Source organism: Staurois parvus, unplaced genomic scaffold, assembly GCF_062004578.1.
Source record: "Staurois parvus isolate SC_StPar_1 unplaced genomic scaffold, SC_StPar_1.0 ptg000955l, whole genome shotgun sequence".
NCBI lineage: Eukaryota > Metazoa > Chordata > Amphibia > Anura > Ranidae > Staurois > Staurois parvus.
In genome coordinates, this window is record NW_028318751.1 from 831,040 (window position 1) to 846,048 (window position 15,009).

Consider the following 15,009-nt stretch of genomic DNA (forward strand, 5'->3'; position numbering starts at 1 on the left):
GAAATAACTGTAAGTCAGCACACATCAATTAAAATACAATACCCATTAAAGTCGTATCACAATCCTTCCCCTGAAGTACCAATATAATATATCAACTCTAGAAGGGTGCCAGGAGTATACTAAGAGTCCCAGGAATACAGACCACCATGCGCTCCATAATCCAAAATGGCCGCCACGGCACTTCCGGGAGCGTCAATACGTCACGTGCCCAGACGCGTTTCGTCTCTTCCGAACCTTGTCAACGGTTGCCCGGGGCACGTGACGTATTGACGTTTCCCGCAAGTGCCGTGGTGGCCATTTTGGATTCTGGAGCGCATGGTGGTCTGTATTCCTGGGACTCTTAGTATACTCCTGGCACCCTTCTAGAGCTGAAGTGTCAGTGTTTGGAAGTATTGTGGCGGTATATACTTCTTTATAATCAGGAAGCTGTTTGATACCACAATATGGCTGTATACACATCGTCAGGACCAGGAAGCTGTTTTTATCGGTTTATAATGTAAGTAGCTACAATAAAATTTGTATGTTATTTGATTCATACGCTGATCCCTGGTCTGTTTGTGAGGTCTAAGGGAAGTGTCTGGAGAAGAGGATGTCAATCTGAGGATATTCCATGCCAAAAATTTTGGATTACATGTTGATTATATTGAATTTCGGGTATATGAAAAGCATCTGGGATTCATCTTCATTTTGTACGAGTGGGTACCTATTCATCAAGATCTGGATGTAATTTGGACAATTTATCAGGAGTTGGGACATTTATTTGGACTTTGGGTGTATTTTAAGTCGGTTGATATATTGTATTGCTTTGGTCACAGTGTGCTGAACAAAAAAATAGTAAAAAAAATGTGATAAAAAAATAGAAAAATTTGAAAATGGTTATTTTTTTACATACTGTCACAAGTCAGTGTCCCTGATCACCGTCACACCAGTTATATAATAACGCTGGACTGAACTGGTGACAAAATATAAAAAAAAAAAAATTGTGATTTTTTTAAATTTCTACATTTTCCAAAAAATCGTAACAAAAAATTACAACCTCCAAAAAACTCACCATGCCTCTTACTAAATACTATGGACTGTCTGTTTTCCAAAAATGGGTAGTATTTGTACTATTCTGGAGTTTTCAGGCCTCAAGAAATGAGATGGGCCATCAGTACATCAGGATCGATCGATTGTCAGATATATACACCTCGGTTTGTGGACGCTATAACTTTCCTACAGACTAAATAACATACACTAATTTGGGATATTTTCATCAAAGAAATGTAGCAGAATACATTTTGACCTAAATTTATGAAGAAATGTTATTTGCTAAATTTTATAACAGAAACAAAGAAAAATGCAGTTTTTTCAAAAGTTTTTTTTATTATTTATTTAGCAAAAAATAAAAAACTCAATGATGATTAAATACCACCGAAAGAAAGCTCTGTTTGTGTGAAAAAAATTATAACCTTTTTTATGGTTACAGTGTTGCATAACTGCGCAATTGTCATTCAAAGTGTGACAACACAAAGCTGAAAGTTGGCCTGGGCAGGAAAGGGGTAAAAGTGCCCGGTACTGAAGGGGTTAAAAAGGGTTTTTATGATCAGGTTATATATACCCGTGTAACTGTGATCAGTGTATCAGCATACTCAAGTGAATGCTAGATTTTTATTTTTGGTTTTTCTTTTTCTCTGTTGATTTTCTATCGTTCCACATTCAATATTATGTAAGAAGAGAGATGTGTGCACAGACCCGAGTCTGCCATTAAGGGAGCGAAGTGCATTTTCTCAGGCAGAGAACGCTGCTATTTATCTGCTTCGGGAATTAAAGTGGTATTAAACCTAATGAAAAATGAAAAATCGCTCTGGTCTGTAAGCAATATACAGGTGCTTAGTTAAATAAAAAAAAAAAAAAAAAAGTGGATCTAACCCCAAAACAAAAAAAATAATATATTGCAGCTTACCAATCCTTAAATGTGGTGACTGCATTCGTTTTTTATGTTTAGGATTTTTTTCTTTTATTTTCACCTGGCCGGTAACGCACTTCTTATCCTAGAGAGTCTCCGCTCTGGTTGGCGGCGCAAAAGAAACACCCTTGAGCAGCAGCATTCAATCTGGAGAGAGATAGTGTTAGGCTGGCCATACACTATACAATTTTCCTGAGATTTTTGCTTCAGATTTACCAAAAACCATATAATATGAGGTCAAACCTAAACAACACTTTTAATTGTATCTAATTAATATCTATCTACCACCCAAAATGCACTCTCCGCTCCTCACAAGACCTCCTACTCTCCAGTTCCCTGGTCTCCTCCTTCCATGCCAGTCTCCAGGACTTCTCCAGGGCTTCCCCAGTCCTCTGGAACTCACTACCCCAATCCAATTAGATTTACCAAAAACCATATAATATGAGGTCAAACCTAAACAACACTTTCAATTGTATCCAATTGATATCCATCTACCACCCAAAACGCACTCTCCGCTCCTCACAGGACCTCCTACTCTCCAGTTCCCTGGTCTCCTCCTCCCATGCCCATCTCCAGGACTTCTCCAGGGCTTCCCCCGTCCTCTGGAACTCACTACCCCAATCCAATTAGATTTACCAAAAACCATATAATATGAGGTCAAACCTAAATAACACTTTTAATTGTATCTAATTGATATCCATCTACCACCCAAAACGCACTCTCCTCACAAGACCTCCTACTCTCCAGTTCCCTAGTCTCCTCCTCCCATGCCTGTCTCCAGGACTTCTCCAGGGCTTCCCCCATACTCTGGAACTCACTACCCCAATCCAATTAGATTTACCAAAAACCATATAATAGGAGGTCAATCCTAACAACACTTTCAATTGTATCCAATTAGGCAGGCTCTTGCACTGCATAGTTGAAGGTAAATCTAAAGGAAATTGGGCAGAAATTGGACAGAAAAGTGTATAGCGTATGGCCAGCCTTAGGCTGGCCATACACTATACAATTTTCTTTCCAATTTCTGCCCAATTTCCTTTAGATTTATCTTCAACTATGCAGTACAAGGACCCTCCTAATTGGATACAATTGAATGTGTTATTTAGGTTTGACTCCCTATTATATAGTTTTTGGTAAATCTAAAACAAAATTCTCAAAAATATTGTATAATGTATGGCCAGCCTTAGATGGACTTGCCTATGGCTGGCCATACACTGTACAATGTTCTGTCCAATTTCTACCCACTTTCCTTTAGATTTACCTTCAACTATGTAGTACAAGAGCCTGCCTAACTGGATACAATTTAAAGTGTTGTTAGGTCTGACCCCATATTATATGGTTATTGGTAAATCTAAAGTAGAAATCTCAAGAAAATTGTATAATATATGGCCAGCCTTAGAGCAACCTTTTTGTTTCTTTTTTTTTTGAATAAAGATTTTATATAATGGAATATAAGTTGGCCATTGTCAGTGGTAAATGATTTGTCTCAACCCTCTGACACTTTTCCTGGATGGCTTGATCTGTTAAAGGAAGATCACAAATGACATTCTTACTGACCCTATCACCAGGTGAAAATAGGAAACAAATACTAAAAAAGAAATGAATGCAGCCACCACATCTAAACATTGGTAAGCTGCAATATATTACATTTTTGTATGGAATGTCAGATATTCAAGAGCAGTAAGAACCTTCCATATTGTAATTGGAAAAGTATGCAAGACATAGACCCATCACTGCTGCTGTAATAAACACTTGTACTGGGAATCCATAAAACTCCAAAGAAACAGCGCTGTGTGAGTGAATAGGTTTAAACCTCACATCGCGGCAGGGGCGTACCTAGGGTTGGTGTCACCCGGTGCGATAACACTTGGTGACACCCCCTCCAATGATCCCCGCAGAATGGATCGGATCTGCGGACTGAGCATAATGGATCAGACTCCGATCCATTCTGCTCAATCCGCAAATCCGATCCATCCTGCAGGGATCGTCAGCTTGCTTTACAACTTACCTTTTTGTGGAGCGGGTCTGGTGTCACCCGATGCGGCGCGCACCCCCCGCACTGCCTAGGGACGTCACTGCATTGAGGTGTACCTTTATTACAATCAAGGATCAAAATATAAGGTGGCCTGGTCAAGGTAAAGGACCCGTTCACTCCTTGGGTGTAGCAATGCAGGGCAGACAAAAGTGCTCCTGTGCACAGATGGTGAGCCACGAGACTGTGGCGTCACGCAAATGATGTCACCGCGATCTCAGAGGAAGCAGAAGGCAGCATCCTTTTCTCTCTCGATCTGAGGTTCAAACTTATTCACTCTCACAGCGCTGTTTCTTTTGAGGTTTATTACATTTTTGTGTTTAATGCTGCTTTAAATCTTGTTTTAAGTATGTTTTTATCCACTTGCCTTCCAGAGGATTTACCCCGCTTTCCTGACCAGGCCATTTTTTGCGATACGGCACTGCATTATTTTAACTGACAATTGCGCGGTCATGCAATGCTGCACCCAAATGAAATTTATGTCCTTTTTCCCTACAAATAGAAATTATTTTTCGGTGGTATTTGATCACCTGTGTGGTTTTTATTTTTTGCGCTGTATAGAAAATAGACCGCCAATTGAGAAAAAAACAATATTTTTGACTTTTTGATGTAAAACATATCCAGTAAAAAAATTTTAAATATCCAATTTCGTCATAAATTTAGGACAAAATGTATTCTGCGACATGTCTTTGCTACAAAAAAAACCCAATACGTGTAAATTAATTGGTTTACGTAAAAGTTATAGCGTTTACAAATGGTGGTATAGATACTGGAATTTTTTTTTTTTTAATACCAGTAATGGTGGCGATCAGTGACTTATAGCAGGACTGCGGCGGGCATTCTGACAATGGGGGGAACTGACTTGGTGTCACTGACATCCCCAGTGACACCAATACAGTGATCAGTGCTAATGAAAAGCACTGACACTGTACTAATGACACTGGACAGGAAGGGGTTAACATCTGAGGTGATCAAAGGGTTAACTGTGTTCTGTTTTACTAGGGGCTGCGTGTGTGCTTTTCTATGTAAGCATGTTGCTTTGTATCTCTCTGCTATACAGAGCAATACAAAGCAGCATGCTTGTGCTAACAGGGGAGAGATCTGTTTACATAGAGACCTCTCCTCTGTCAGTGTTCCTCAGTGATTGCTGAGCGTGAGTAGGACAGCGCATGCGCCTCCTACCTGGAAGTGCAAAATCACATATTTATACTTGATTTTGTGCAGCCCTGCCACCCTGTAGCAGTAGTTCTGCTATAGGGCGGTCGGGACGCGGTTAAAGAAGGGGCTCACAGCAGCCATATTGTCAGTGTGTGTTGAAGTTGTTAGGGGGACCATTTTTAAAGTGTTACAGCAGGTACAGGGAGAGGATCCCCTGCCCATTGTCTATTTCTGTGAAGGTCGGCACATATGAGTGTTGTCCCCGCCTCTGGTTGAGGAGGTGATGCCCCATTTGTAACACTTAGACTCAATATCAGACCATTTATAAAGAGGGTACAGGCACTGTCTACTCTGGCTCTGAAGAAGAGGCAAGGCCTCGAAACGCGTTAGCCTGTCGGAGGACCAGTGTCCCTGTGTGGAAAGCCCTACCAGGCGGACTGGACAGTGCTGTTCTTTATGATGAGCTTTTATACATTAGTCCTTTGTGAGTATATCACCTATTATTTTTATCAATAAATGTTATTTATGTAATGCACTAGGCCGGAGCATCCTCTGTTTGTTTCCTTTGCACTGATGATCAGTGTAAACGTTCCCTGTCAGAATTGCCGGTTACCAGCTCTCCTTTCATCATGCTGTGAGGAAAAGACTGCCGATAACCAGCAAGTCTGTTTACAATGAGGTGAGCTGTGATTGGACACATCGATCACATGGTAAAGGGCTGCTGTGATTGTCCCTTTACTGCAATCTGTGATCAGCTGTGTCCTAAGGCACACACAGAGGATCGCAGGGGGCGGGATTCTAGGAGGACATCAATACACGCCCTCCCAGAACTAGCCAACTGCACTGTAGTCATCTTTCAGGTCTAGCCCGGTCAGCAAGTGGTTAACCCTTTCAGGACCATAAGATTACAGAATGCCAAAAGAATCAATTTTTTGTTTTTAAAGTTTGTACACTTCAGTTGCTGTAACTAAGCCATTTCATGAAATAATTGGCAAAAAGCTAGATCCATTTGTTGATAAGAACTAATATTTTGACTCAAACCAAAAAAAAAAAAAAAAGTATTTTAAGTTCTTAATCAGATGATACAGGCAATTAAAAACATGGGACAAATACGTCCCTTGGTCCTCAAAGGGTTAAACAGTTATTCTTTTCAATTTCTTTTTTAGTTAATTAAACTACACACAAAAAACACACACCATTACAAAAAGCTTTTTTTGTTCCATTTTTGTAAATAACATCGACAGGCTTCATACCTGAAGCATTATTTAAGTGTCATAAATGGGAAAATCGCAGAAAAATGCATTTCAACATAGTAACACTTGTTTAAAACTACAACTTGTCAAACTGGAAGAAATGTTGTTTTACTTCTTTTACCTTTGGAATATATAGAAAATAAAGTAAGGTTTGGAAGACGAAACAAAGCAGTAAATGTGACATTCACCAAATATTTTTTTTGCATCTTCCTGGTGCAAATTACTGGGGATGGTGAATGTTACATTCACTGTTTTTCAAATGCATTCCATTGTACTTTGGTATTGTTGCTTCCAAATTAATGTTTACATCGCAAATGAGATATGCCGTGGTCCATAAGCAATATACAGGTAAAGAAGCTTGAGTGGTTAAAAAGATTAAAGTGTATCTAACCCCAGAAATCAAAATATAATATAATGCAGCTTGCCAATCCTTAACCACTTGCCCTCCAGAGGATTTACCCCCCTTCCTGATCAGGCCATTTGTTTGTGATACGGCGCTGCATTACTTTAACTGACTAAATTAAATTTACATCCTTTTTTCCCACAAATAGAGCTTTCTTTTGGTGGTATTGTATAGCCTCTGCGTTTTAATTTTTTTGCGCTATAAACAAAAAAAGACCAACAATTTTGAGAAAAAAAAGCAATATTTTTGACTTTTTGCTATTAAACATGTCCAGTAAAAATAATTTTTAAAAAATCTAAATTTCTTCATAAATTCTGCTACATATCTTTGCTAAAAAAATTCCAAATTTGTGTAAATTAATTGGTTTACGTGAAAGTTATAGCGTCTACAAATGGCGGTATAGATACTGGAATTTTTTTTCTACTAATAATGGCGGTGATCAGCGACTTATAGCGGGAATACGGTGGGCATTCTAACGTCCCCAGTGACACCAATACAGTGACCAGTGCTAATAAAAAGCACTGACACTGTACTATTTACACTGGGCAGGAAGGGGTTAACATCTGGGGTGATCAAGGGTTAATTGTGTGCTGTTTCACTGTGTAGGCTGTGTGTGTTTCACTGTAAGCATACTGCTTTGTATGGCTCTGCTATGCAGAGCCATACAAAGCAGTGTGCAGGAGCTGACAGGGGAGAGATCTGTGTTGTTTATACACACTTCTCTCCCCGTCGGAGATACTCGGTGAGCTGAGAACAGCAACTCAGCCACGAAGTGGTAGGCCATGTAAAATGACAGAGCAGGGTCAGCGCATGCTGAAGCACACAGTGCCCAGAAGTCGCCAACTGTCTACAGAGTCAATAGCTAAAGACCTCCAAACTTCATGTGGCCTTCAGAGTAGCAACAGTGTAATTTACGGAATGGGTTTCCATGGCCTAGCAGCTGCATCCAAGCCTTCAAGCTATCCAAGTTATGTGTAATAAAATGGAATGACACAGGGAAAAAGTATTGAACACATGGAGAAAGGGAGGTGCAAAAAGGCATGGAAAGCCAAGACACTAGCTGGAATCTTTCAGTAATTAGAAAGCAATCCTACCCCTTGTCTGTGCAAATTATCAGTTGGTTCAGTCTCAACTGATGGCCTATAAAAAGGTGTCTCATTAACAAGGTGTCACACAAGAAACATCTCATGATGGGTAAAAGCAAAGAACTCTCTCAAGACCTTTGCAAAACATACTGATGGCATTGGTTACAGAAGGATTTCTAAACTTCTGAATGTTCCAGTGAGCACTGTTGGGGTCATAATCTGGAAGTGGAAAGAACATCATTTCGCTATAAACCGGCCATGACCAGGTGCTCCTTGCAAGATTTCGGACAAAAGAGTGAAAAGAATTATCATTAGTTGTCCAAGAGCCAAGGACCACTTGAGGAGAGTGTCAGAAAGACCTGGAATTAACAGGTACAATAGTTTCAAAGAAAACAATCAGTAATGCACTCAACCACCAAGGCCTGTATGTATGTTCACCATGCAAGACTTCATTGCTCAAGAAAAAGCATGTTGAAGCTTGTTTAAAGTTTGATGCACAACATTTAGATAAGCCTGTGAAATACAGGGAGAATATAGCCTGGTCAGATGAGACCAAAACTGAACTCTTTGGATGCCATAATACACCCCATGTTTGAAGGTCAAGTGGCACTGCACATCCCCCCAAAAACACCATACCAACAGTGAAGCATGGAGAACATCATGGTGTGGGGCTGTTTTTCAGCATACGGTACTGACAAACTTCATATTGTGGAAGGAAGGATGAATTGAAAAAATGTACCAAGACATTGTTGATAAAAATCTGCTGCCATTTACCAGGATGATGAAGATGAAACGAGGGTGGACATTTCTGCAAGACAATGATCCCAAACACAAAGCCAAGGAAACTTTCAATTGGTTTCATAGAAAGAAAATAAAGCTGCTAGAATGGCCCAGCCAATCACCTGACTTGAATCCAATAGAAAATCTATGGAAAGAACTAAAGATCAGAGTTCATAGAAGAGGTCCACGGAACCTTCTAGATTTGAAGACGGTTTGTGTGAAAGAATAGGCAAAAATCACACCTGAGCAATGCATGCGACATACAAGAGGCATCTCAAAGCTGTCATTACCAACAAATGATTTTGTATAAAGTATTTAATAATTTAAACCAAGTTATACAGCGCTTGCATAAAAAATGCAAAATAAATAAAGTGCAAAACAACAAGTGTCCACATGTGACACAATAACGTTTATGAGAAACGTCATATATATTCTACAAATTAGTCCATCATCCATAAAGTACAACAGGTCTTCCACAACTGAGTGAAATAACATAAAACTTCTGTAAAATAAAGTGCTTCATGCAAAATCCACCACATCTGGATTCTTGTGTTCCACTCCACCGGCATGTACCACCACCATCACAGAGAGGTCACCAGACAGCCATGCCCTTCTCATTTAAGAGTTGGTCTATATGCGCTTTTTTGTATGTATGGATTCCCCCACTCCAGTAAGTCAATCCACCATGCTCCTCATTATAAGCTTTGCCAACGTTATCATGTGTTAAAAGGGGAGAAGGAGACCCCAACAGTGTAAAATACCCTTTAGTAACATTTTACATCAACATATATAAAACCATCGGTAAATCTGCTCACATTTCTTAGTGCATTAAGCCCTGCACTTGAGTTCAAACATTCAATGTATTGCCCAGCTCTCTCTGCCTCACAACGCTCAGAACGCTCCACACTACATGCATATCTCACCACTTCAGAGTCACCAAATCGTAACTTCCTGTAGCCCCACCTTGACGTACGTTTAGTTGTACTGATGCCTCCTGACGTCAGTACGACGAAACGGTGAGTTTTCTGTGATGGTGGTGGTACACGCTGGTGGAGAAGACACAATAATCCGGCAGTGGTGGGTTTTGCATAAATCACTTTATTTTACAGAAGTTTTATATTATTTCACTCCGTTGTGGAAGAACAGTTGCACTTTGTGGATGACGGACTAATTTGTAGAATATATATGAAGTTTCTCATAAACATTATGCTATAATAATAGGAATCACATGTGGACATTTGTTGGTTTGCACTATATTTATAGGAATCACTTGTTGTTTTGCACTTTATTTTGCACTTTTTATGTAAGCGCTGTATATTTTGGTTTATATTGATTACTGCACAATATTGTGTATATTACAGCAGCTCCTGTGTAATAGGGGGGTTAATAGAGTGCAGGTGTTTTGGTTATATATAAAAGTATTAAATACATTTCAGCATGTTCAATACTTTTTTCCCTGTGTCATTCCATTTTATTACACATAACTTAATTTCTGAACTTATTTGTTTTGTTTTTTTTTATGTATGGATTGCATGGGTTGTTACGGACATGCGCTGAACATTTCATGTCAATAGCACCTTTAGAAATATATTTAATGAGAAAAATGGTGACGTGTTCAATACTTATTTTACTCGCTGTATACACAGAGTATTATTATTATAATTACATCTAGTTTATATAGCGCCAAAGGGTTTGCTCAGTGCTGTGCAATAGGGGGGGGGGACAATACATGAAACAGTACAGCAACAACAAACAGCACACGAGGGGTTAGAGGGCCCTACTCTTTCGAGCTTACAATCTTAAAACTTACCTGTACAGAAAAGGTGATATCAATCTTTGTAAAATACCAAAAAAAAAAGTATGCGTTCCCAGATTCCTGAGGCAAATAACTTTGTTGCAATTGCCACCCAACTTCCCTGGATGAGCAAACAGACATCATCATCATTGATGCAGCTTGCCAGCCCTTGCAGGTATAATTATATGTACATTTCCACTGTACAACCATACAGGTAATGAGCACTTTGATGCTTCATTTTGCCAAACTATGAAGGTAAAATCCTGCATTGCTCTTTTGTATAGTGTTGTGTACTGCCAACTACAATCTGAGAAACTATTCTAGAAAGCCATTTCATTTATAAAAACAGTAAAACAGTGAGCATCTAAAGCTTTAAGTACACTTTTCATTTTGCATAAAACAGTTTTCTTTATTTGATTTTCAGTTATATTTTTGGTTGCAATGTAGTCATTATTAATTTTACCTTTTGTACCTTAAAGGGTTCATCCACTGGTGTCATCTATATCTCCAGGGACTCCAGGAGGAAGACCTTCTCTGTAGAGTTACTGGTTATAAGACGTTTCATCAGAGTTGGTAAGAGGATGCAGCATTTATTTTTTATAAAGTATAATAAGACACAAATCCAACAGAGATGCATCTGGTGGGTGTAGCTGGGAACTCTGTAGCTCTTCACGGGAGACCCTATACCACCTTTTGGCTTTCCAGGGCCACATTGGAAGAAGAGGAATTGTCTTTAGCTACATATAACATACACTAACAATAAGGATAACCGATGAGCAGAAAAAGTCGGACAAATCAAAAGTTAACAATAGCTGATATAGATATTGTACTTGAGGAAAAGTAGTTTTTTGTAATTTTTTTTTTATCGTAAAAGAGGGCAACATAAAACGAGTGCAATATTTGACACTGTTTTTTATAAACTAATGAAGCAATATCTGGTTTGATGGATGTAGTAGCAATTCTCAATGAATTCTCAAGGTGCTCATTAGATATTTTGTTTCCAATTTTGACCTTCGTGTGCTTCATCCCTAAAAATAGTTGCTCCCAAATATAGTTGCTGCCGAAAACTGATGACATGAATAAGGCGATTGTGAAAAGTGGGAGAATTTTCTTTGGGAAGATAAAACGTATAAAAGTCCAGTAAAGAGACTACATTTTTTCCTTGGCCGCATGTGTTCTCCAAATGTAAACGCATTTTTAAGTAAGTTTACGATTTTGTGTTGGGCCACATTCATGGCCATATTGGGCCGTATGTGGCCTGTGGACTGCGGGTTGGACAAACCTGCTATAACACTTCAGATGGTAATGAGTGATTTTATGGGCTAACATCTATCGAAGCTAAAATATCTTTTTTTGGTGAACTGGAAAAGTCTAGTCATTAATCTTACGAAACTTTAAATCTTAATTTTAACTCTTACACTTAGTTTCATTTTCCTTGACTCTTAATATCTAAGACCTGATTTCATCAAACCTTCATCTATATTACATTACATAAAATGGAGCAGAAGGAATGAAATGCCCTTGCTTGCCTAGTAAAGGCTAAGGGCCTGTCTAGATGTGCTTTTGTTCACATTAGAACGGCTTCTCTCTTCATACAAGTTGATAGCAATACGAAGCACATTGGAATAAAAAGGAGGTCAACTGCTGGTCAGAAGTAGGGCAAATGCAGGTCAATTGCACCTGACAAACTGTGAATTATTTCATGTTTCTCAAACTGATTTTAAATGCAAGATGAATGTATTTGAAAGCAATTGCTTATCAAGACAAACCCAATGTCCATCCACACAGGTCCTTAGGTGGGGGATAGAGCCAAGAAGAAATTCTCGCAGGAGCTATAAAAGCCCAAAACTTTCCAAAACCCTTTCTTTCCCAATTCAGGGCAAAGCGGGGCAGGGATAGAACTTGTTATGACTGTCTGTGACCATACTGGGACATTTTTCTAATTTTTTCTTGTCTGGGGTCAGATTGAATGGGAAGTGAAGGAAAATCTCCTCAAATGGAGACATGGGCAGCAATTGAGTGAAGAATGTGTAGGACCACTGTTGGGGTTTTATGTACAGTATGTATCACTAACAAATGTTCTAACCCTTTCCCACTCCAACAAAAAAATGGTTTGGCTAGAGTCTGGATAGTATAGGAAGCTACTGGTGATTTAGTCCATCAGTCTCCATAACAGAAATAACCCATTTGGGTTGACCATACCATTAGTTGTTTTACAAATGTTTTCGTATATATAACATCTTACAACCTGCCCAATTCTAAGCTGTAGCTCCTTTACTGATTTCTAACAAATGTGTAGGTGAAGCCCTATGTTGACAGAGGCTTTGCTTCAACATATTCACCTAAGCGATAACTCAACTAATTGCTTTTCAGGGGAAGGTAGAGTGATTTAAGTTTGCTGTTTTCCATTACCTCAAACTGATGGTTGAAAGCTGAATTCCTGGCAAACCACAAAACACACAGATGAAATACATATTTGTAAGCAGTCTTACCTGTCATAAGGCACGCTTATGATTTATCCACGTCTGCTAGATAGCAGAACCAAGCCAACAACCTTATTTTTTGCACAACAGTGATAACAAACCCATTCCAGGGATGCTGATTGGGCAATTAAGTTGCCACACCACTGAGGTCATCAATCCACTCATACTGTCCTCTTCTCCTGCTGGCAAGCTCCTGGTGTTAGAATGGGAGAATTGTCTGACTTTCATTGCTGGCCCATCCTGTCCCAAGCTGCTGTGTAGGGTATTATAGGATGTTAATATTAAAGTGGAACTTTATCCATAACTTAATTTATCCAGGAACAACTAATGTTCTTTAGCAAGGAACTTAAATTCGACATGAATAATTATGCTACCAAAATTAGTGTGTGCTGTCAATTGCCTCCAGCATTGTTCCTTTTTCTTCATGCCGAGGCTTCCATTCTGCTGAAGCCCAGAGCCCCTGAGCAGCAGTAAATCTTTAGGCTATTAGCAGAGCGGCCTCTAGATTTTCGACACAGATATAAAAAATAGAGAGCAACTGAACATGTGCAGAGCAGGTTGAAACAGTGTATTACTGGATTTTAAACAGTATAGGCACTTATTTTGTATTGTTTTACACAGCTGCAAAAGGGGCCAGCATGAAATGATCTGGCAGGATGTATTTTCTGACTTAAAGTGTTATTAAACCCAGGACCCTGCATTCACTATATCTGGTCTCCCACAGTACACACAAAATGGAAATGCAATCATTTTAGTAAATATAAACTGCCATATACCTTTTCTCATCAGCAGTTAGAGCAGTCTTGTGACTTCTATCAGTGTTCAGCAGAGCACTGGTTAAAGCTTGTAGGAGGAGTTTTCTCTAGGAGGATGCAGAACTCCTGACCTCTGTCTGGGCAGTGTGGATTGGCCCTGTGCTGATCACATGTACTCTCCCAAGAGAAAAAGCCTCTCTAGCAATACACATCAAACTGAGCATGTGCCTCCACACGATATATCTTATCAGGAGATAAGAGGGGGCACTGGAAGGGGATGATCAGAGAAGACAGGATCAAACTGTATTTTTACACAATGCAGAGGATTAACTCCTTAAGTTTCACAGTGTGTATAACAAGCATGCTTTACTACATATACAGACTGATTTTACTGTTGTGGGTTTAGTAACACTTTAAGTTCCATTTTAGAACAGATTTAAATACTTATACTACTTGCTATAAAATGCATATTTAAAAAAAATAAATGTATATAAAAGAGTAAAAAGAACTCCAGGCAGATTTAAAGGATCCAAATTTAAAGTTCTATCCCAAGTAATTCTGTGTTCAATTGCCTTGTTTCCTTTGCTTGGCAGAAATTGCCCATATGCCTCTTATGAGTCTATGGTTTATTCAGTACATTTAAACTACAAAATTCACAATATGAAAGTAAATTATATTTATACAGAAGCTTCCTGAGTCTCTCTTCTCGTAGTGGTGTAACCCTTTAAAAGCATTTAAAAATATAAAGAGTAAAACCACCACTACACACATCCACTTAAAGGCATTTAGTAGGTTTCCCTCCTATGCAGAGAAAATAATAAACATTCAGCCACACACGGCTCTTCAAAAAAGCAAAGATCGGCGACACGGGTGGAGTGTCAAGAAAGTATTAACTATTTTCTTTACAGGGAACTTTTTCTATTTCAATTAGCAGCAGAGTCTTTTAAAAGTACTCTGTATCTCCCTTTTTCTGGCTGAATTGACATTTCAAACAAGGGTAGAAAATAATAATCTTTGCAAAAAGTATTAATTTCCTTTTTTTGCTATACCCCTGTACAACTATCGCCTATAATTTTGTTGGTATTATGGAAAAAAAAATGTGTTCCCGTGTTTGTCTTCTACTGCAGTTCTACCATGTGTCTAGAACTGGAAACCCAACATATTCACAAAAAGAACTGGAGAATGTACAGAGAAGGGCAACCAAACTGATAAGAGGCATGGAGGAGCTCAGCTATGAGGAAAGATTAGAGGAACTGAATTTATTCTCTCTTGAGAAGAGGAGATTAAGGGGGGATATGATCACCATGTATAATACAT